General features: G+C 40.7%; 1 long non-coding RNA gene across 1 annotated transcript in view; it reads left to right on the plus strand.

The window, feature by feature from the left end:
- LOC140595852 (uncharacterized) overlaps nt 1-20,949 on the plus strand; it is a 39,103-nt gene that overhangs the window by 2,402 nt on the left and 15,752 nt on the right. The window contains exons 2-3 of the long non-coding RNA XR_011997780.1: nt 647-759; nt 17,754-17,873. This is a non-coding gene — a long non-coding RNA (uncharacterized lncRNA). The remainder of the gene's footprint in view (nt 1-646; nt 760-17,753; nt 17,874-20,949) is intronic.

Below are 20,949 nucleotides of genomic sequence, written 5' to 3' on the forward strand. Positions count from 1 at the left end.
TTAGACAACCAAAATGGCTATATTTTACAGAATATTAAGAAAAACTTCAGCACTATTGATATAGTAGTTTAATAAAGTCATTCAGTGAAGAAATATCTATGAAGTACTTTCATGAGTCTGGCATGGTGGTAGGTGCCACGAACAGTGAAGAGCAAGCCAGGTGATTACTGTCTTCATGGGCCCTCCAGACTAGAAAGGGAGCAAATGTTAATCTAAATAACACATCCATGTGACTGTGTAATTACAAATGCCACCAAGTGCTATGAGAAAAGCATAGGGTATTTTGAGAGTATCTAACAGCTATCCCCATCTAGCTAAGGGTCAGGGAAGACATCCTTGAGGAGGTGATATTTGAACTCACATCAGGAAGGTACAAAGGGTGCCAGATTGAGGGAGTTGAACATGGGAAGTCTCTGATTCTAGGAAGAAACATGGCACTTTGGAAGTACTGAGAGGCCAGGGTGGCTGGAGTGTAAAGGGCAGGGGGGAAATGGTGAGCAATGAAGCTGGAGAAGTAAGCTCAAACTGAATCCTGCAGGGCCATGCGTGCCATGGAAAGAATTTGGTCTTTATCTTAAGAGCAATTGGAAAGTCTATTAAGGGTTCTAAGCAGGGGGAATAAAATGATCTGATTTATGCTTTTAAGGAAATCACTGACTGGAGTCTGGAAAATGGACTAGCGAAGGGCAAACATGCCTGCGGCCCCTGGTGATTAAACTATTAGGGCCAGCCTCTCGGCCATCACTTGGGAATGTGGAGGTGAGTAGAATATTATCCCGTCCTCTTCAAGATCACAAGGTGTGGAGTCAGACTTGTAAACAGATAAGGATGATGCAGCATGATGAGCTTCATATGAAAGGTGAGTAAAATCCATTATGTGAGCCTAGTGGCTAAGGCACTTAATTCTGACTAGGAGGATCAGAGGGACTGCACGAGGAGGTATCATATGATCTGCATCCTAAAGAATGAGCAAGAACCAAAGAGGAGATTCAGAATTATTCCAACAAGAAGGCAGAGAAAGAGCAAATTTAAAGGTAGTTTGAAATGCTCTGAACTTCAGGGAATGGGAATGGGAGTGATAAGCAGTCTGATATGGCTGCCACCTTGCCTTCAGCCCAGTTCAGATGCTTCCAGATTCCTGTCTTGTATATCTGTACTTCAATAATTCTTTGATCACACTAGGGCCAGAAATCCATCAACCTCTATAGATGTTCACTGGGTCTCACTCCCCTACGTCCTGAGTTGTCTGAACTAAATTCCATGAGCCATTATTAGCATCATTTCCTGGTATAAAGCCTCAACTCTTCTGCCCTTCTCTAACTCTTTCTTGAAGACTCAGTGGCCCTCAACCTCGGTTAGCTCCAGCTCTGCCTATTGCACCCTCTGCTTGAGCAGCTGCCCTTTGCTGGAGAAAAACTCATGTCCATGGGCTTTGGAATATCTGGGGTCACTGAACTCAAGGCAGTGCTCAGTGTAGGAATGTGGCCTTGGCACATTTTCTTAACTGGTTCACCCCACTAGCTGGGAGGGTCCCAAATGACCATTGTTCACCTTTTCCTTTCTCCTCAAAATAGCCACACTTTCATACTTATTCTCAGTGAATGACCTAGCCTTATGTTCATTGAGAAAATAGAAGCAATCAGAGGAGACTTTCACATGCTTCCATATCACAGCTACTCATGAACCAGAGTCTGGGCCTGTAGGCTTGTTTCCTTCCCACTGTTATGGATGAACTAACTGCCAACCCTACTCCTGTGAGAAGCTAGCTCCCTTATCTATGCCCATGTCCTTCCTCCTCTTCAGGGACATGGCTCTATCAATTCTTCTGTTCCTTTACTCTATCATTAATTTCCCCCTCTCTACTGAATCATCTCCATTAACATGAAATAAATTATAATACCTCTCATCTTAAGAAAAAAGTAACTCTTGACCCCACATCCCCAAACATCTGATCATTTCTTGTCACCTCCACTGCCATAAGTGGAGGCTCCTAGTCTAAGCCATCAGTGTCTCTGACTTTGATTTTTGCAACAACCTCTTAACCGCTTCCACATTTGTTCCTTTCGACTCTACATAATATCTCAGCATCCAGAGTGATCCTTGCACAATGTAACTAATATCTTGTCACTTTTCTGTTCAAAATCTCCCAATAACATACTGTCTCATTCAGAATAATATCCAAAGATGATATAATGCCCCGAGAAGCCCTTTGTGATTGGCCCCCCTGTTTCCTATCTGACCTCTACTCCTACCAGAAATCCCATTGTTTGCTCTACTTCAGGCATCCTGACATTCACATTGTGGATGTTCCCTGGACCTAGCAGGCATACTACTCTCTCTGAACCCTTGTTCTCACTACTCCTTTCTGCAAAGCTTCTCCCAAGAGCTTCCCATTTGACTCCCTCACTTCCACTCATGCTACTTTATCACTAAGATCTTCCTCAATCACTCTGTTTAGATTAGCCACTTTTTACCTGTTGCATTTCTCATTTCCATCTGTGCATTATTTTTCTCAATAGCATTATGGCATCTGATATACTATATTAGTTAGATTCATGATAGACCCTATAAATATTAGTACCAACATTTCTGTAATTTAACATATTCCAAGTCCATCCCATATGCTCCCTTCATAGTTCACTGCTAATGTTCTAGCTAGTGGGTGGCTTACCTTCACCTGGGATTCAGGTGCCCAGATCCTCTCATCTGGAGGCTCTGTCTTAAGAACCTTAGTCTTCTGCGTGCAGCAGAAACCAGGGGAAGAATAATAAATGGAGAAGGCACAGCAGGTTCTTAAAAACCCTGTCCTGGAAATGAAACACATCACTTCTGTTCACATGACATTGGAAAAAGTTAGTAATGTGGACACAGTTGGATGCAAGGGAGACTGTGAAATGTAGTGGCAGGGCCTCTTCATGCCAGTGACAACTCCACTCTGGAAATGTTGTTGGACAAAGGCCATCTCTACTGTACACCTTATACATTTACTTGTCTAGGTTCAGGGTTCCTTCATTACAATAGAAACTTTATGGAGAAGTGATATTTTTCTGTTTAGCTTTCTTGTAATTCCAGGACATAGAACAGTTCCTGGTTCCTGGTAGATCCCCAATTATTTATTTATTTTTTTAAAGGCCATAGAGGGGAGGAAGGGAGGGGTTCCTGATGGAGTGGGAGTGGAGGCTGAAAAGATAGAATCAGATCATGAAAGACTATGGCTGTATGTACTTACAGTCAGCATAAGCATGAGCTTCTCCAAAGCCTGAATATGACCAGATCACAGGCAAATTGGACTAGAACCAAAGCATTTGGCCCACTTTTTTTCCATAAAACCATTTGGACAATAGTTGCACAACAGGAATTTCTCTATTGCCATCCTGTGGCTTCGTAGATAAGCAGCAGTGAATCAGCCAGCACCAAAAAAATGTAATTCTGTTTGATTTAACTGCACTTGTATACACATGGACTATGTTCCTCCATGGGAAAGTTTTACTTTGTTCAGTGGACTGCGTGTTAAATCTGTGGCATAATTCCAAATTATTTCTTTGGCTTTTTCCTCTACATGCTCTCCTAATTTAGGCTTGATCTGTCATTACACAGGTAAGTATAAAGCATGAAATACCATTAATGTACTCTGGATTGAAGTGATATTATGGGAGTGACTTCGGACTTCAAGCCAGATTCTGAGACTCCTTTGAGCCTCCCTGTTACGTCATCATTTGAGAGCACACATTGAATTGAGTGAACTGTGTTTTTGATTTAAAAATTCATGGTGGGTTCCTTTAAAATACAACATGAGCATGATATATCAAACTAAGAGAAGATACACATATATATTTGGTCAACATATTGCCAAACAGTCAGGTACTGGAAATGTTATATAATCGACTAAACACTAGTTATGTTGACATAATCTCTGTACACTGTGGGTGTCATTACTTGGTCACATAGCTTATCACAAAAACGACTTGCATCATAAAAATCACTCATAAGATATATCCCCAAAACAGGTTTTATAATGTGAATTGTCACGTATGCATAAAATGCTGGTTTTATAAAACATTTTAGTAAACATTGGAAAGAATGCTTATTATTTGAAGAGAAATGAGTCCAAAGGACTTGTCAACCAAAACAGTGGGTGTGTGGTTGCAAAAATGACATACAGAACTATCTGAGAGAAAGAGAGACGGAAGTTGGCAAATGCCTGACAAACCCTTCAAGCTCTTACTCCAGAGTATTTTTGTTTAAACCAAGACATGTTAAGTTCAATTTATTTTACTAAATAAATTGTATCTTGAGGCAAAATTCTTTCTGAAACATCTACATAGACTTTGGGACCCATCATATGGTGTTCACTGTAAAATTGAAGAGTAACTACTTCTACACCTCTGAGTGGGAGATGGGAAAAAATATGAAGTCTCCTCAGCCCAGAAGCCTGGGAGTACCAGGGTATAACATTGGGGGTAAGTGGAATGAAGCCTTGGCTTGTGATTATCTATGTTATACAACTCCCTTGATTACAGTAGAGACATACAAATTGATGTTCTTCTACTAAATAGTTGGGAGAAAAATACTAAGGGTAGGATGTGTAAGGATATTTAACTTTTTCACTCTTTTATTAGTACTGTTATTCAAAACACCAAAAAAAAAATGAGTGAGCTATTTCTCTGAGTTAATTCATTGCAGAGATACTTCTATTTTCTAAGCACTATGACGATCACAATTGCCTTTCAGAAATATTTTGGTAAGTAAACTTATTTTTTTCATCTAATGGAAATATTAACTAGAAATCCGTTCATGCAAGTGGGAGTTATATCCCATGTGTTATATTGCTAGGGGTTCTGTAACAAGGTACTACCAACTGGGTGGTTTGAATTATAAAATTTATTATCTCACAGCTCTGGAGGCTAAATCAAGGTGTCAGCATGTTGGCTCCTTCTGAGGTTGTGAAGGAGAATCTGTTCCATCCTCTTTCTGATTTTGTTGGTTTGCTGGCAATCCTTAGCATCTCCTTGGTTTATAGAGTCATCCCAATTTCTGCCTTCATCTCCATATGTGTACGTATGTACAAATTTTTCTTTTTTATAAGGACACTGGTTATATTAGATTATCAGCTTAACTTAATGTAATCATCTGCAGCAATCCCACTTCCAAATAAGATTCCAATCTGAAGTACTGGGGTCAGGAAATCCACATGTGAATTTTGTGAGGATAAAATTCATCCTCTAATACTGTCCAACTAATTATCCCAGAGAAAGGAGAAGATGGGGGGGGGGGCACATCCAGTGAAATTTATATTCCTTATGCTGTATATCCAAACCCAGTTTGGTTTTCCTAGGTGATCCATTTTTTAATTTTTTTTTTATTTATTTATGATAGTCATACAGAGAGAAAGAGAGAGAGGCAGAGACACAGGCAGAGGGAGAAGCAGGCTCCATGCGCCGGGAGCCTGATGTGGGACTCGATCCCGGATCTCCAGGATCGCGCCCTGGGCCAAAGGCAGGCGCCAAACCGCTGCGCCACCCAGGGATCCCGGTGATCCATTTTTTACCTAAGAAGATGGAAGAAGAGAATTCAAGTTTCCCTCCTTTTATTGGTTTCTCTTGTATCTAAGGAGGATAAAAATATCTACTCCCACATCCCGCCCAGTAGACTTATGAGGATAAGATGAAACAAAGGATGTTGTAATATTTTGGAAAGCATAATGCATTGTGTCTCCAAGTGGTAGTGTTGCTTTTAGTTTCTACTGCTGTAAGAGTCAATGGCTCCCTAATTGGCTGATTATGAAAATTGTCTTGAGAGCATTCTACTTAGGGGGATTCCTGGGTCCATCTTCAGAGATTCTAACTCAGTAGTTCTGCAGTAACTAGGGCCTAGGAAATGTTTTAAGTGCTCTCCAGGTAATTTTGGTGATTAGCCAGATGTGGAACTACTGGTTTTGGAAAATTTCTCCTTTAAGAATGAGCATTGTCAATAATGTATATTTAACTTTATTATTCATGTAAAAGGGAAAATATTGATTGATGGTTCTAAAAATAGCACTATCAATTGATTTTAGGAAAACAATATGTTTTTAGTGGAAAAGTTCTGGGTTGGGCATTCCTGGATTTGAATCTTGATTCTATATATAGTTTTTAGTGCTTGCTTATATATCTATTTTAGTGCTTATATATCCATTGTATATGTAAGTTGGGGTAATTTCTCTGAGCTTTAATTTCATTGCCTATAAAGTAAGGATAGTAATGCATACCTTGCAGGGTCTTTGGGAGAATTAAATTGGATAGCTTATGAAAGGCTGCTGGAATAAACAAGTGTTTATTAAAAGGTCATTTTTTTTCTTACTCTTCTAATAATTGATTTATTTCGAGTCACTATCTCTAAGTTTTTGAAAATGAGAAGGAGTTAAGATAGATTAATTAGAACTATACACAGTGATCCCTTTTGCTCTACCTTTTATCTTTTTAATTAATATTTCTTGGATTCAAAGTTTTAAATGTGTAATTATGATTGCTGGATGTTTTCAGAGTACACCAGGTCCTAACAGTGCTATATTAATTTTGTGGAAGAGTGAGAATGTTGGCAGTAAATCCTGAATTCTAGGGAAGTGGGTGAGCTCTAGTGTGATGAATGACCCATTAATTTATGAGAAACTTGGGTACATGCTGTAGGGCAGGACAGAGCTGAAGGCACTGGACCATAATGTGGTTTAAGTATTAAACTTTGAGTAGCATGTAGAAGAGGTCTCCATAGCATAGCATGGAATGTTTTAAGTAAGCGTCTGGCTTTTAATGAGTCATCATTATTAATGAATGGCCGGTCTTTCCTCAAGGATCTTCTTGTTGGTCTTCCAACGATGCCACTTGTGTACTAAGAGTTCCCAAAGTTGGAAAGAAAATAGTACGAAACAGGAGGAAAGTACACAGTTTATTTGCAATTGTGTCTTAGGGATAGGGAATCAATCTAATTGTTGGATCTAGTATCTTTCCAAATTGGTTCAGGCATACCTTGAGGTAGCCAATTGGAACTTTCAAGAAATTCTATTTAATTTCATTTTCCTTCTATGCACATTAATGGCAGATGTTAGCACCTGTTTCTGTTCCAAAGCCTCCCTTAGGAGATTTCTCTGCCTCTTGTGGTATTTGCATTCTTGTATAAGACCACACAAAACAAGCAGGAAGCCTACCCAGAATATGGACTAGCATACTATTTCATTACTGATCAAGAAATACTTATAATTTGGCTGGAAAAACTCAAATAATGTAGACCTTTCCATATTTATTGGGTGGTTCTAGTATGCCTTTCAGAAGTTATTTCTCCATCTTCCTATGTGTGATCCATAATAATGGATGCAGCAGGACAATGTTGACAGATGTTAAAAAATGTCATCAGGTTCTTCTCCAGTTCTAGACAGCCTATAATGACCTTTCATTCTTGCTGGCATACAAGAGTAAAGGGAGAGTTTTTGTAAAAGAAATGAGGGAAAATCACACTCAGAGAAAGGAGCAGATCTTTGTAAGAAGACTCTGAACTAAGCATTTTTTCCTCTCTAAATCTATAGGGGCGAGATAAGTTGCTAGCACCTCTAGATGTACTGAGAAGGGTCAAGCAGGTTATGGGGACCCAGAATCTAGAGAGGAATCATCTAAGTTACTGATGATGCCAGAGATTGGAATTTTCAGATCAGAGGAAGGTAACAATGTGAGACAAGATTTGAGATGACATGGATCTATGTATGTTATGTGTGCAATTTCAGGCAGAATGTTTGGGATGTCACCAACAAGACAGAGAAGCTTGATTACTGAAGATTTTGGACCTGTGGAGTCAAGGGTGGGGCTCTTTGGTTGACCAGGAGGCCTGGCATTTTTGTTTAGGTGGGAAGGGGTCAAAGTCAAAGCTTCTCAGTGGGTCCAAAGAAAAGCACATGAGGGAGCCTGAGCCCATCACAGAATAATAAAATCTTTCTTGAGCTGAACTGTTGACCTGGCCAGTAGCCAGAATAGCAGTAGCAGAGAGCCTCTCAAGGTCAGACACATGAAATGGAGAAGCTAGGAGGACCTTTACAGCTTATCCACATTCCAAAGGTTGACAGCATAGGTGGGAGAAAGAAAGAAATCCCATTTAAGAACAGATCCTAGGGGGATCCCTGGGTGGCTCAGCGGTTTGGCGCCTGCCTTTGGCCCAGGATGAGATTCTGGAGTCCGGGGATCGAGTCCCACGTCGGGCTCCCGGCATGGAGCCTGCTTCTCCCTCCTCCTGTGTCTCTGCCTCTCTCTCTCTCAATCTCTCTCTCTCTCTCTCTCTCTGTCTATCATGAATAAATAAATAAATAAATCTTTTTTAAAAAAGAGCAGATCCTAGAGTTTTGCTTTTAGATACTGGCTTAGAAAACCCAGGGCTTAATTTTCTTAATTTCATAAAAATGTAATTACTGGTTAAACAAGGTGTTGTCCTACCATTTGAAGTGAGCAGATACTGGGAATGCTGCAAATGCAACTCTTTGCAAGGCAGATTGATGCCATGGGTGCCTTTTGCTCAGATGTCTGCTATCAAATGCCTGTGAATGTCTGTGAAATTGTACTGTGGTTGTGGAAGGGAGAAGTTTCCATAACCTCCTGGTTTTATATGTGGGAATAATAACTCTTAGGTTAAATGTCTCTTATTATTCCCAAGTGAAATATACTTTCTGCTAAAACAACTCATTGCTTCACTGTTGAACTGTTTCATTCATTCATTCATTCATTCAGCAATTTGTTCAACATTTATTTTTTATTTTTTTATTATTTTTTGTTCAACATTTAATCTGGGCACTCACTGTCATACAGGCATAGTACTTTCTCGTACTTGCAGATTGCATTTGCATTGATCCTTACCCTGCGACTTGACATTTAATATATTTAAACAGGGACAGGATATAAATATGGGGGCAAGTTATAGATGAAGCCTTTCCTTCTTAGAATGACAGATTCTAGAGATGCAACAACATCAGTTAATTTTTATGAAAAGCCACAAACGTAAATGGCTATCTTCTAACAATGTAATTTGAAGAAAGATTTATTTATAGATCACAAGGACTCATGGTCTGGCTGGATAATTCATCTTTCACAAGGAAATCTCTGGACAATGCCTAAACCAGGTCTTTTCACATCCACAGTTGGAGGCTATATCCAACTTTATATTTATTTTCTAAAGGCTCTCAACCATGCATAGCTTTTCTAGAGTACAAACCTCAAAATGCTTTATATGCCTCCAATACAACATTAAGAGAAAACATGAAAAAAAAAAAAAAAGATGAACTGTTTAAATTCTACTTTTCTTTTTTTCTTTTTTTAAATTTGGAGAACAGCAACCTTTACTGGCTGAGGTCAGCCCTTGTCTCCCCTTGTGTAACCAGTCAGTATTTACTGCGGATTACCATGTGTTAAGTGCTTGACACATGCTAAATCATATAATCCTCCTGGCAGCCCTAAGAGTTTGGCACTCTTTCCCTATCTTACAGATGAGGACCAAGAGGTGCAGAGGCCAGGTAAAGTGGTCGAGTTCCTATTGCTAGAAAGTACTGTTTTGGGGTGTGAACATGGGCAACTTGGCTCCAGAATCCATGCTTTTTGACCACTTCCCTAGGCTGGGAGAGGCAACAGGGGCAAAATGGGTGCTAGTTCCTTCCTACGCTCACATCTGCATTTATCTCCAGAGGCTATCTTTGTCTAGTTCAAAATGAAAAGCAAGTTAAAGTTAAACTGTAAGAGCTAAAGTGACACCAAGTATTCTTTTTTTCTTTTTTAAGGATTTTATTTATTTATTCATGAGAGACACAGACCGTGAGGCAGAAACACAGGCAGAGGGAGAAGCAGACTCCCTGTGGGTAGCCTGATGCAGGACTCGATCCCAGGACCCCGGGATCATGACCTGAGCCAAAGGCAGACACTCAACTACTGAGCCACCCAGGTGCCCGACACTGGGCATTCTTATTATTCTTTGGTCAAAGGCTCCAACGTGTGTTGAGCCTGGAGTGGAGGCCAGCTTTGGAACAAAGCCCTTTAGGCCAGATATCAGCCCCAGGATATGATAATATATGTGTGAGCCCTCCAAACTTACTCACTTACTTAATTAATTTATTTTCTGTCTATTTTCTCTTCTTTTATTAATTTATTTATTTTTAAAATTTACATTCAGATTGAATAAAGAGCAGGCATGGTCTTAGCTCATTGGCTTATTTCTGACCTACCTCAATGTTCACCCTGGTGGTGGTAGTGGTGATGGTGGGGGGTGGGGTGGAGGGAGAAATGAAGAGAGAGGACTAATGGAGGACTAATTCAGATCGGATTTCAACAGAGACATATGGGAAATCCAGCATGGAGTGTAATGGCAGAACTAAACAATGTCTTTATTCCAATGACACTGAGAGAGACATGTCTAGACATCTTTTTTTTTTCTTTCTTTTTTTCCTACTTAAGGGGGTTGAAACTCGTTGGAGAGGCTGGGGATAATCCTCATTTCTGTAGGACTAGAAATGTGTGTGAGGAGCATTAGGTTAAGGCGAATGCCTTTCATGCTTTCTGGAAAGGAGAGCGAGCAGGCAACTGGGCTGTCTGCAGCCAGGCTCACATCAGCAGCCTGCTAATGGCCCTCAGGGCCATAGCCAGAGGGATTCCTTCAATAGAGGGCTTACTGAACTTGGTGATGCAAAGAAGGGAAGAGACCTGAGGGAGGAAAGTAGCCTCAATGAAATGAAGCTTTTCGGTGGCTTTGGAAATAGCCATGCCAGTCAGCAGGTGTGTGAGTCTTGCACCCATGACACATATTACCTAAATCCCCTTGAGAGCACCGCTGGAACCTTCTGAAGGCTGAATCGCCTTGCCTGCCTTGCCACTGAGTGAAAAGTAAAGCACTCTATGTGTTATTTTTTGTTACCTGCACAGCCAATAGGCTTCCTGTAGAGAGGTCTCCCCCACATCTGTGCGTCTTGAACGTATTATCTGCATCGTCTTTACGTAAAAAGGAAATTTTCATCTCCTGGAAAGCCATTGTGTGATCTGTGAGAAGTTGGCCTCAAATCTGGCAAGCGGGCTTTCAAACAAGGTTATTATCATTGAGTAAAGAAAAAAAAAGTCAAATGTTTGTTTTATTTCTTCATTAATATCTACAATGTTTGCCTTTTGCCATTCAGGATTTAAGTAAATATACTTAGGGATGGCCATTTACGTCAGTCACTTAATTTTCTTCTCGGAGTCATTCCAGCCTATGAATGGGGCTAGAATGAAAGTCAACTGTTTTATCAAGGTCATTTCTTCCCTGACTGCCTCTGACCATCTCTTATCTCCTGAGATTCGCTATGATAGGGAAAGCCACTTCCCAGTATTCCAGGTGTACCTCATTTTAAGAGTAAGGAGATCTTACAGTGCTCACAAGAATCTGCTCTAAAGGTACTTGTGACAGGTCTGTTCTATATAAAGCTTCTCTTTTGCTTTTAAAAATCATTTGCAGGCACTTTTTCAGGAATAAGTTGATGTAATATGTGTAGCTTGGGCACGAGAACTTGTCCTTGGAGAGGAACTCTGAGGTGATCTGAAGGACACACAACCCTGTTGTGGCCTTACTGCTCTGTGATAAAATCCCCACAGGTCAGCATTGTCTGGCCCTCATTTCTTTTCCTTTCTTTCTTTCTTTCTTTCTTTCTTTCTTTCTTTCTTTCTTTCTTTCTTTCTTTCTTTCTTCCTTCCTTCCTTCCTTCCTTTTTCTTTCTTTCTTTCTTTCTTTCTTTCTTTCTTTCTTTCTTTCTTTCTTTCTCTTTCTTTCTTCTTTTTCTTTTCTTTATTTTTTAAGACTTTATTTATTCATGAGAGAAAGAGAGAGAGAGAGAGAGAGAGAGAGAGGCAGAGACACAGGCAGAGGGAGAAGCAGGCTCCATGCAGGGAGCCTGACGTGGGACTCCAGGACCATGCCCTGGGCCAAAGGCAGGCGCTAAACCTCTGAGCCACCCAGGGATCCCCCCGGCCCTCATTTCTGACCAGACATTTCCATCCTCTCAGGTGTTTCTCTGAGGACTGGGAACAGGTAGAGAGGGGAGGTGCAGCTAGAGGCCTGGCATGGCGCAAGGAACCAGCCCAGCGTTGGGCTTCAATTGCCCTGAGGACCAAGACCATACCCACCGCTGACTGGATTTGATACCAGGAGTCTTTAGCTTCTAAGAGGCTTGATTATCTTCCTAGGAAGGTAGAGCCAGTCATACATCCTTCACGGGGTTCTGGTCAAGATTAAACTCTTCCCTCCGAATCCTCAGTTTTGTTTGAATAATTCCTGCCCAGCCTTCAGTCCCCAACTGAGATGTCACCACTTCCAGAATCTTCCTGTGTCTGGGTAGGAATCCTCCTGTAGGACCCCAATACCACTGTTTTCTCTGCCATATCACATTGCATCTCTTACCCATTAAACAGCAAGCTCTATGAGGACAGAAAACAGATCTATCTTGCTTATATGGTGCACATCATAGTGCCAAGCACGTGGTCAGCTCTTGATATTTGTGGAATGACATAGAATTAATACCCGTAAAACACCTAGTGCACATGTGGCTATGGTGGTGACCCTCTGTCTATCCTTGCTCTTTCTGGAGCACAGCCCAACTATAGGTGGGGGATTCATACTCCAGTGGCCATTTGCTCACAGGGATGGATTTCTCTTCTGCCCACACTGATGCCTAAAGCTAGAACTTTTTGATTTCTTTGTTTCCATAGGCCATTTATGCATAAAACTGCTTCCTGTTTGCATCAAACCGTCTTGTTTTGGAGACTCCCCGAAGCTTTATTAAAAACTGATCCTCTTAGGAATGAGTGGTTAGGTGGTGAGACCCTGGATCGGTGGTGGTTAGGTGGCACAATGCGACATAAGCGAGTCTCAGTGGTGGGGAGAAGAGGAAATGGAGGTGGGGGGCACCAGAGGGAGAGGCTGGGTTAGATTTTGGGGACCTGGGGAGAATACTGAACCAGAGACAGGGGAAGAGGTCAGACACAAGGACATCTGACCCCAGCATATGTGTTTGGCAAACTAAAATACATAGAAAATAAGGTGATATGTGATAGTTCATCACTGATATGTTCTTCTGTATAAAAAGGCCAAAGAAGAGGAAGAGAAACATAGAGGTGTTGTGACAAAGATGGAATAAGAAGTCCCAGCTGGGCCACCATTTGGCTTTAAGACCAAATGAGGCCTGTCTTGGAATAACCATGGTGCTGGTTTTGCTCCATATTGCTTGGCCTATAACTAGCTAACTGTGATCTCAGCTGGGCCTGCCCGTTCCTGTCCCCTGCCTCCCACTGCTGACTTAAGGGAAAGGTTTTTGGATGGCTGCAAAACTTGGCCGGGTTTGAAGGCTTTAGGTTCTTTTGAGAAAACGTTCAGTTCTATTGCCAATTCTAAGTTATAGTGACCTCCTTTAAGAGTAATGATTAACTTCATGGCTAAAGATTACTGAGAGAAGAAAATTCAAGTAATTCTCAGGCTATTAAAGTAATCCCTGCCTTGCCCCAAGGATTACTGGGAAAATTCACTGAGGAAGGGAAAAAGGGAAAAGGAAAATTAGTCAGTATGCCCCTAGAGGATGGAAAATTAAGGAGTTTCTCTGTAGCTTAAGTTAATAAACAGAGTTCAAACCACCTGCATTAAGATCCAGGTCTTAAGAAAAAGCACATGTGGAGGAGGAATTTGAGTGACCAGGATTTCACTCAAGGGAGCTGTGGTTGATGGGTTGAGTAGTGAGCTCTCTGCTGTTGGAGTATGAACAAAGGTGTATTCAGGCGGGGTGACTGCACCTTTTCAACCCTTGACATAAAGTGTAGGGAACACGACCAGCCCAAACAGCTCTCATTTGCTTGCTTTGGTCATATTTACCAAATGCTTATTTCTATTTGTGTGTATGTGTTTGTTCCACCAATGTCATCTGTGCTACCAACCAGACTGATCTCCTTCTGGGTGTATTTGTGTGTTCCAAGGATCATGGCCACCCCCACCCCCACCCCTCAACCCTATAGTCACCATGGTCAGTTAGCCCTTAATATCCTCTCACCTTCTCTGACTCAGGGCGCCTTCCTACCCGATACCCCTTGAAACTGTCACCTTTAGAGGGTGGTTTCTCTGGGCTAAAGGCACTGAATCTGGTTTCCAATATCAACTCCCAGTGACGGCTCCTTTGTGTCTTCCCAGCTTGTCACATCTGTCAATCAGCTCACTGGGTATCTCAGATCTGGGGCCAGAGAGAGTGGGTGGGGGAGAACGGGGAGGGAAAGGTGATCTGGGAATCTGGAATTGTTCCTATGAAAAGTGCAGGGCTCAGGAGGCAGGATGTGCTGTGGTGGGCCCAGGAGCCCCTGCCCAGGCGCCCCGAGGCCGGCCGAAGACCACCGGGGCTTCATTTAAGACGGGGAATAGAGTATTCAGACCCATCGGAGAAATGGACAGTTTGAATTAGCAGCAAAGCGCTGGGTTTTGAAGCGTGGGTCAGCAGCTGGAAGGGAGAGTGGCCCCACTCCCTGGCACGCCAGCGCGGTGATAGCTCAGCTTCACCTGAAAACGCTGTAAGCTTCCCTGTAAGAGCAGCACTTTGTAGTTTCACCTGAGTGTTCCCTCCTCCTTCCCCGCCCTCCCTTTCCTCAGAATCCACAGCAGCCTCCTCCTAATCCTCCTCGGGGACCCCACGTTTGACCTGCCACGTGCCAAGTGCGCCTTGGCTCATGGGTATGTGGGTGAGGACGCGGGGACCCAGGGTGTTCAGAGGCCCCCGAGGACTTGGCTGCCCTTCAGCAAGGAGTGATCTTCTTGTGCAGTTCCTCCTGCAAACTGCCTTTTTCCTTTAGGAAAGATTAAGTGAAATTTACTGGCCGACTCCCCGGCTGGAATTTTTGTTCTTCTGTATGGAGTAAAATATTCTAAAGCTTTGACAACCTAATCATTAAAAAACAAAAACAAAACACATATCGCTTAAATGACTGAAGACTGAGGGTGGATTCTCCTTTATGTATACTGGGAAAAAAAAAATCCAAACAGGGAAAATGTCAAGGTCCTCTGTCAAGAAATTAAGAAAGGAAACAGGAAAATACAATCTCTTCATTAAAGGGGTCTCCCCTGTTATCCTTTAGCTCCCCCCCTCGCCCCCCCGCCCCAAGTTTTGGGTGTGAGGAGGTAGAAAATGAGAGACAAGATTAAGGAGGTGAGGGAAAGATCAGAGAGTCTACGTCTCTGGCATTCTCCAGGATGGACACAATCCCAGAGTGAAAGAGCAATTCTCCCAATATGGGATAGAATTTGGTTGTGAGGCCTCTTGCCCTGGAAAGTCCCTGGGAAACTCTGGGTCAGACCTCTATGTTCTACTTCTTTGTTTTTATTCCTTAGCTAATGCACTTCCTAGCATTATGCAGTGGCTTGCTCCTGTTCTCTGTTTACCACATAGAGCTTACTAAATCAGAGCATCCTTTTCTAACTAAATGCTTTTACCTAAACTGTTATCTAGGACATATTTTTAAAAATATAAGCAACCTATAAGTGAGAATCAGGATCAACTCCTCTTAGTTTTCACCATTTGGATTGGGGGTGAGATAGACATCATGATGCTTGCTGTAATGTTCCCAGCTTAAATTTTCATTTTTTCAGTCAACAAACATTCATTGTGTGCTTGGTAAGTGCGTGGCCAGCACAGGGCACAACAGTGTGCAAAGGAAACACTCTGCTCCCCCTTTGGGCACATAGGTCAGGTTGGAAGAAACAGAAATTGTTAAATATCACACCAGTGTATGATTACAAACTGTAATAGGTACAATAGAGGGAGAGTGTCATGTACTCACATATTTCCCTGGAGAGCAGAGAAACGGGGCTGACTTCATAGCAATGCCAGGCCCTGGATGGAACAGGCTGGGCTCTGTGGAAACCTGCATCTGGAGGTTATTCTTTCTGCTATGAAGTTGGAAAGAGGAGAGTGAGGGTGAACTCCTCTAAACTGCTGAAGATTTGGGTGGACAGGAAGAATTTATTAGACTCAGGCAATATTGCTTTGCCCCATAAAGCTGGTGGTAATCCTCTTTGAGGGTCACTGAGCATCCAAGTGAAACTGACCTAACTTTGGATCCAAGTGTATGAGGTCGAGGCATTTTTAAGATCCATCCTTGGAGAAGAATTAGCTTTACAAAGGCTCCACCGAGTTTCCGATGATATTAAACTGCCTTCCTTTCATTAGGAATTACATTCAGTGCATTAAAATGAGCACTAGCAGTAAAAAAATTTAATTAAAATAATAACTACTGGAATAGCCCAAATAAAAAATGATTTAAAAAATCTAATTAAAAGAAGAGTGGCTATAAACACATGTTTTAACCTTTCTGTGGGATTTAAAAATGTCTTCCATAAGTTCTCAGGAAATTAGAGTTCCAATTTTATGGCAAAATGATAAACTCTTAGTACATGAAAGTGATGGTATTTTGTTTAAATTCCAGAGTTTATACATAAACTTTACAAACTGAAGTGGTCATGCAGAATTTTTCATACCCAAAACAGACATGAGAAAGTTGATTTGAAGACTAAAATCTATTACTTCCTTTATGATCATATTCTCATAGGATTTTAGAACTTTAAGTTCATTGTGTTTATATTTCCAGTGTCAGTTTTTCTTTTCAGGCTGCAAAAACTTCACTTTCCCTTTCTCCTGGTATCTGAGCCCACCCCCGCCATCTTTTTACTGTTCACTACTCCTGTGTTATTTCACACACTCATCGATATAACTTAATTTCAAAGGTCTACAAACTAACAATGCAATAAAGGAATTTGTAATTCATTTTAGTGGTAGATCTTTACTGATATTTCTCTACAGTTCTTAATGACACTATGTCTGTAAGAGGCATTGATTTAGTGCTGAAATGAGAGCTTAAGTTATAGCTACATTTGTTAAAATGAGCTCTTTGGTCATGTCTTGGGTTCTGCTTAATAATTTCTTTAGCATCAGCATCTTCATGCTGGCCAGGCTGGCATTTTATTTATAGGCTGAATCATTTACATGAATCCAGAGGGTCTATACCTGGTTCCAGGAGACCACCAGTCCAACTGTAGTCACTGGTGCAGGTTTGGCAATGTCTAGCATCCTTTGCATTACCCAACTTCTACTCTATGTATAAAAAAAGGAATATTTTCTTTCCAAAAGATGGAAGGTGAAGATGGTTGCCAACCTCATGAAGAGTAATAACGTGTTAAGGATTTGATCTTCGCATGGGATCCTGTTCCCTTAATTATGGACCATGTCTATTTATTCTGTTTTTGTTGCAGCTTGACATAGTGTCAGATAACCAATCAACAGTAGACCTTGTCTCCTCAAAGAGATTGTACAGGGATCCCTGGGTGGCCCAGCGGTTTAGCTCCGCCTTCGGCCGAGGGCCTGATCCTGAAGACCTGGGATTGAGTCCCACATTGGGCTCCCTGCAGGGAGCCTGCTTCTCCCTCTGCCTGGGTCTCTGCCTCTCTCTGTGTGTGTCTTTCATGAATAAATGAACAAAATCTTTAAAAAAAAAAGAGAGAGAGAGATTGTACGATGCTTACTAGCACGACCTACACAATCTGGTGTCTGTGTCTGCCTGTTCACTGTCCCTACCGATTATCAAGCCCTGTTGTGGGAAAACACATACTATATACTGTAGTTCTATAGAGTAATCACCAAATAGGGAATTGAATCAGAGATGTGAATTGGCAGAGAATATAGATGTATTATTTCTGTTTTATATTTTCAGTTGTCCTTTTGCCTTTTACTGAAAGAAGCCATGAGGAGCAGCCAAAGCAGATTGTCTTGGCATCTTCCCCCAAACCGAATATTAGGGAGGAGAGTGTCTGTCATAATTCCTCACATCCAGGTGAGTAATTTCCTTTAGACTTAAGTACTGAATATGTTTTGCTCTTTCTAGGAAACTGGTATTTTTCTCCTTATGGACAATGAAAACATGTAACTGACAATATTTCCATTTTTACTTTGAGGGCAAGAAGCTCAGAAACACTTCAGAACCAATTATTGTTACTCTGTTGGACCTTTTGGCTTATGAATTTGAGTCCTGTTTTTTCCCTCTGATTCTAACAATATAATACAATTTATACATTTCTTGGTGTTTAATTTTATTCTTATTTGGCATATATTACTTTTAGGTCATCTCAGAAGCTTTGTGATTTAAAGAAGATTGTCAACCAGTTAATAAAAAAAAGCTAGAAAAAATAAATAAAATAAATAAATAAAGCTATAATAGTAGTTTCTGATCATTCCCACAGGTCATTTTCCTATACCATTTCTGACATACGGTCAGGTCCTCTGTGTTTTTGGATCATCATGTCAGGAGAAGGAGGTGAGGAAGAAAAAGTCAGAGTTCCCTGTTGTGATTCTCTTGACAACTCCCACTATTTAAGAGAGCAGCTCATTTGTCTCTGAGCCAAACTGCCAGGGTTCTCACAGTCCTGCCTTCTTCTCTTGGAAATAAAGGGACTGAGGTTTGAAAGAGGCAATTTATCTCTTTTATGGAAGCAGGAAAAAAAAAATCCTACTCTTGTGGTATAAAATGTTGGAAGCTTTAGGATTATCTTGTTTTCCTATTTCTATAGTCAACCTAACTCAAAACCTGTATTTTGTCTGAAGGGAAGATCAGAGTTATTTTCATAGTTTCACACCTTCTGTAAATAGAGTTCCAGGTTTTCAAACAAAAAGAACAACAGCAATAATGAGAAGTGTACTGGATGAAGTGGCACATTTGCGCATGACAGATTTGAGAGCAGCATCACCTACTCTCCTGTGGGCGTCTGCACTCAATCCCTGAGTGTCTCTCCTGCCACCCCATCCCATCTATGCCCCAGGGAATGGGACTTAAATTGCAAATAAAAAATACTATGGCAGGTTTAAGGGGGACCACAGAAGAAAGGAGAAAATTCTACATATTAGTATTCTCTAAGGCATTTTTTTTCGCTTTTTAAACAAGAAGACCTGCATTTTCTTTTTTCCTTTTTTTACGTTGAAGACTAATTGACGTACAATATTGTATTAGTTTCAAATGTACAAGTGATTTGATATTTATATACAATGAAATGGTCATCATGATAAGTCTAATTACCATCAGTCAAACATACAAAGTTATTATACTATTATTGACTGTATTCTCTATTCTGTACATTGCATCCCTGTGTCTTATTTTATGACTGGAAGATTGAACATCTTTATCCTATTTACTTGTTATGTCCAGACATTCACACCCCTCTCCTCTGGGGACCAGTTTGTTTTCTGTATCTCTCAGTCTGTTACTGTTTTGTTTTGGTGTTTTCCTTTGTTCTTTAGATTTCATATAAATGAAATCATATGGTATTTGCCTTTCTCTGTATGACTTATTTCATAGCATAACATAGCAGGTCCATCCATATTGTTGCAAATGACAAGATTTATTTCTTTTTATGGTCAAGTAATACTCCATTGCCTATATACTCCACTGGGTTTACTACAACTTTAACCATTCATTTATCATCTGATGCTTAGGCTGCTTCCATATCTTGGCTATTATAAATAATGCTGTGTTGAACATAGGGGTGCATATTTTTTTGAGTTAGAGTTTTCAGTTTCTTTGGATAAATACCTAGAAATGGAATTGCTAGATTGTATGGTATTTTTACATTTAATTTTTGGAGGAACTTCATTTTTACATTTAATTTTTGGAGGAACTTTTCCATAGGGGCTGTACTAATTTACATTCCTACCAACAGTGCATAATGGGCTCCTTTTCCTTTACATGCTTGTTATTTCTTGTTTTTCTTGATAATAGCAAGGTATTAAGCATTTGCAATTTTCATCTGGCCCAGCCAATTATGCAGTTGGAGGCCTGGGAATTTAAAAGAGAATAGTATCTCCAGCCCCATCCTAGATCTAAATCAGATTTCTAGGTAATTCACCTGCATATTAATGTTTGAGAAGCACTGATCTAGAGGTTCCTATCTAATATGATAATAACTGACCACATGCAGGTTACTGAGCACTTGAAATGTATTTAGTCCAAATTGAGATGTGCTTTAAGTGTAAAAAACATACCAGGTTTTGAAGACTTAGTATGAAAACCGAATATAAAACATCAGTAACTTTATACTGATTAACATTGACATGACAACATTTTGGAGATGTTGAGGTAAATAAATATATTATCTAATGTAATTTTACCTATTTCCTTTTCTTTTTTAATGTGGAAGCTGGATAACTTTACATAGTGGTCTGCATCTGTGGCTCATATTGTATTTGTATCGGACAGTACTGGTTAGATTCCCCCATTCTACTTTCTTTTTTCATCTCAGCTTACGTATCCTCTGTCACATTCTTTCAGGAACAGGTTAAATAAGTGCTATATTAAAATGGTAAGCTAATTCCATCTAAAGCGCTACTGTCAGTCCAGTACTTTAACATGTTGCCATTTCTAGATATCGTTGAGTTTTAACTGGGATCTTTAGTACCTTATTCCATTGCAGCATTCTAGAAGCTTAGCTTACATCAGCATCCCCTAGAGGGCTTGTTAAAGTGCCAATCAGATTGCTGAATCCTGCCCCCAATGTATCTGACTCAGTCTGTCTGAGGTTGGGCCTAAGAATTTCATTTCTAACAAGTTCCCAGGTGATACCAAAGCCTCTGGTATGGAATCCATACCATAAGACCAACTATTCTCATGGCTCCCAACCCTGGCTACACATCAGAATTACCTGGGTAACTTTTTAAAAAATCACATGGGTGCCTACACCTCACCTCCCCAAGCTGGAATTTAGTTGTTTTAGGATGTGACTCTGGGAATGATATTTTATTTATTTATTTGTTATTTATATATTTAAACAGCTACCTTTTATGTTTATATATTTATATATTTAATAATCTCTGCACCCAACAAGGGGGGGCTCAAGCCCAGGACCCCAAGATCAAGAGTCATA

This window comes from Vulpes vulpes, chromosome 1 (assembly GCF_048418805.1).
Source record: "Vulpes vulpes isolate BD-2025 chromosome 1, VulVul3, whole genome shotgun sequence".
Classification (NCBI taxonomy): domain Eukaryota; kingdom Metazoa; phylum Chordata; class Mammalia; order Carnivora; family Canidae; genus Vulpes; species Vulpes vulpes.